Source organism: Nicotiana tabacum, unplaced genomic scaffold (assembly GCF_000715075.1).
Source record: "Nicotiana tabacum cultivar K326 unplaced genomic scaffold, ASM71507v2 Un00006, whole genome shotgun sequence".
Classification (NCBI taxonomy): Eukaryota; Viridiplantae; Streptophyta; class Magnoliopsida; order Solanales; family Solanaceae; genus Nicotiana; species Nicotiana tabacum.
The window spans coordinates 681018-684266 of record NW_027438244.1 but is presented as its reverse complement, the minus strand read 5'-3'; positions in this window follow the sequence as shown (position 1 = coordinate 684266).

Here is a 3249-nt window from a genome sequence, read left to right as displayed (position 1 = left end):
CCCTATGGCACTTTCGCTTTCAAGCGGATGCCATTTGGCTTATGCAATACATCGACAACTTTTCAACGGTGTATGATGGTGATGTTTACAGATATGGTATAGGAATACCTTGAAGTCTTCATAGATGACTTTTCGGTAGTCGGGGATTCCTTTGATGATTTCTTGGCAAATTTGGATAAGGTTTTTACAAGGTGTGAAGAAATGAATTGGGAGAAATTCCATTTCATGGTCGAGGAGGGTATTGTCTTTGGCCAAAAGATTTCAAAGAATGGAATAGAGGTTGACAAGGCGAAAATAGAGGTGATTTCTAAACTTTCACCTCCAACATCCGTGAAGGGCGTGAGAAGTTTCTTGGGTCAGGCAGGGTTCTACCGGCATTTCATAAAGGATATTTCCAAGGCGGTGAACCCCTTGTGTAAGATTTTAGAGAAAGATGCTAAATTTCACTTCAACGATGATTGCAGAAGAGAATTTGAATTGCTCAAGTTCAAGTTGACAACTATTCCATTATCACTGCCCCGAATCGGAGCATTCCTTTTGAGCTTATGTATGATGCTAGTGATGTGGCGGTTAAAGTAGTTTTGGGGCAACGTATCAACAAGATCTTTCATTCGGTCTACTATGCTAGTAAGACAATGAATGATGCCCAAGTCAATTACATTGTGACCGAAAAAGAGCTCCATGCCATTGTGTTTGCTATTAAGAAGTTCCGCCCGTACTTGATGGGTGCAAAAGTGATTGCCTTACCTTATGATCAAGAAAGATTCCAAAGCCTGATTAATGAGATGGGTGCTTTTGTTGCAAGAGTTTGACATAGACATCCAAGATCGAAAAAGAAGTGAAAACTAAGTGGCAGATCACTTGTCTCATTTGGAGGACGAGGGGAGGCCACATGGTGGCCTTGAAATCAATGACTCATTCCCCGATGAGCAACTCTTAGCCATTTCAATGAAAAAGGTGCCATGGTTCGCGGATCTAGCAAATTTTCTTGTAAGTGGTATCATCTCGGATTAGTTCTCTTCAAACCAAAGGAAGAAGCTCAAATAGGATTGTCAAGACTATTATTGAGAGAAACCATACCTTTTTCAGATTTGTATAGATGGAGTGATTAGAATATGTGTACCGGAGGAGGAACAATGTGAAATTATTGGGGCTTGTCATTCTTCGCCATATGGTGGTCACCATGGTGGAGCATGAATGACGGCCAAAGTGTTAAGTTGCGGTTTCTATTGGCCCACTCTTTACAAGGATGCAAGTGATCTCGCCAATCGTTGTGATGAATGTCAAAGGGCCGATGGAATCTCAAAGAAAAATGAAATGCCTCTCACCACCATTTTGGAGATTGATATTTTTGATCTGCGGGGTATTGACTTCATGGGTCCCTTTGTTAGTTCTTGTAGAAACACATACATCTTGGTAGCTGTTGATTATGTATCAAAATGGGTTGAGTCCGTTGCTCTACCCAACAATGAAGCAAGAAGTATGGTGGAATTTTTGAAGAAGAACATTTTCACAAGGTTTGGTACTCCGCGGGCTATCATAAGCGATTGGGGGTCACATTTTTGTAACAAAGCTTTTGACACCTTGCTTAGCAAGTATGGTGTCACTCATAAAGTTACGACTCCCTATCACCCTCAAGCAAGCGGTCAAGTGGAAGTATCTAACCGGGAGATAAAGAGTATTTTGTCCAAAACAGTAAATGCTAATCGGGCGGATTGGTCAAAGAAGCTTGATGATGCACTATGAGCTTATCAGACTGCTTTCAAAACTCCTATCGGGATGTCTCCATACCGGTTGGTGTTTGGCAAAGCTTGTCATCTTCCGGTGGAACTTGAGCACAAGGCCATGTGGGCTTTAAAGAAGTTAAATCTTGATTGGGATGCAACTGCCACCTTGCAGGTTGCACATTTGATTGAATTAGATGATTTCCAGTACCATGCATATTCAAGTTCGTTCTTGTATAAAGAAAGAATAAAGTACCTTCATGACAAATACATTTGAAATAGGGAATTCAAGGTGGGTAATCTTGATTTGTTGTTCAACTCACGATTGAAGATGTTTCCCGAAAAGTTAAAATCCAAATAGAGTGGTCCCTTTGAAATTGTGGGTGTGACACCTTTTGGTGCATTGGACTTGAAGAAAAAAAATGATGAGGCATTCTGAGTTAATAGTCACCGGGTGAAGCATTATTTGGGACAAGCTGATGATGGCCACGTGGCGGCAGTGATTCATTTGAAGTGATGGTAATCTGCGTCGTGCCGCGACGTTAAATCATGCGCTTCTTGGGAGGCAACACATGTTGCTTTTTCTTGTTCTTTTTCTTCTTCTTTAGATAGGTCTTATTTTGTGCTAACTGGTTTTGAAGTGTGTTGCAGGAATTATTGTGCTTTACAGGGACTGTGCTCAGGAAAATTGGCTAAGTATGGAAAAAGTGTGGACCGCACACGTATTATGCGGACCGCAAAATTTTGAACGCCATAACAAAAAGGGATATGCGCCCGCACAACTTGAGATGAAATATTGCACACTCTCTGAAGTTTGTTTGTCAGAGAAATGGCCATTGTGCGGCCGCAGAAGGAAATATGCGGTCCACACCAGAACCTGTAGTCGCACAAGAAATTATATGGATTGCAAATCAATAAAAGGTAAATGCACATCAGGTAAAAGAGTGCGGATAACAGAAGGAATTCTGCGGCCGCACTCGTCTCTTGAACTTTTGGCCAACCTGTAAGTATAAATAGTAGGCTTCATTCTACTGTTTAAACTTTACAAACTCTGAGAAATTAAAACAAAGGCAAAAATAGTGCACTCGACGAATTCGCTCATCTGACACTTAATTCAACACCTTTGATCCTTCCTTAACACCACTTCATCACTGGTATGTTCAAACCATCTCTATATGTTTTCAATTTTCTTAATTTAGTTCATAATTTGTTAGTTACTTTTAGACCATCTGTCAAATTCATATCCATGTGGGCTGTAGATTGTGTTGGGTAAACTCTTAGTTGCTATTTGGGGAATGTGTAATTGGTTTATCATGTTTAATTTCTTCTACCATGTCCAATTTGTGCATAAAAATTGAAACCTTAAAGCATTGTGCCCGATTTGATTTTGAAATGTGCGGCCGCACAAGGAATTGTGCGGTCCGCAGAATTGCATGCTTAGGGAATTTGGTTAGGCAAAAGTGCGGATCACACTTGAAATTGTGCGTTCCGCAGAAATTCAATCGCGACCGCAGAAAAGTATGTG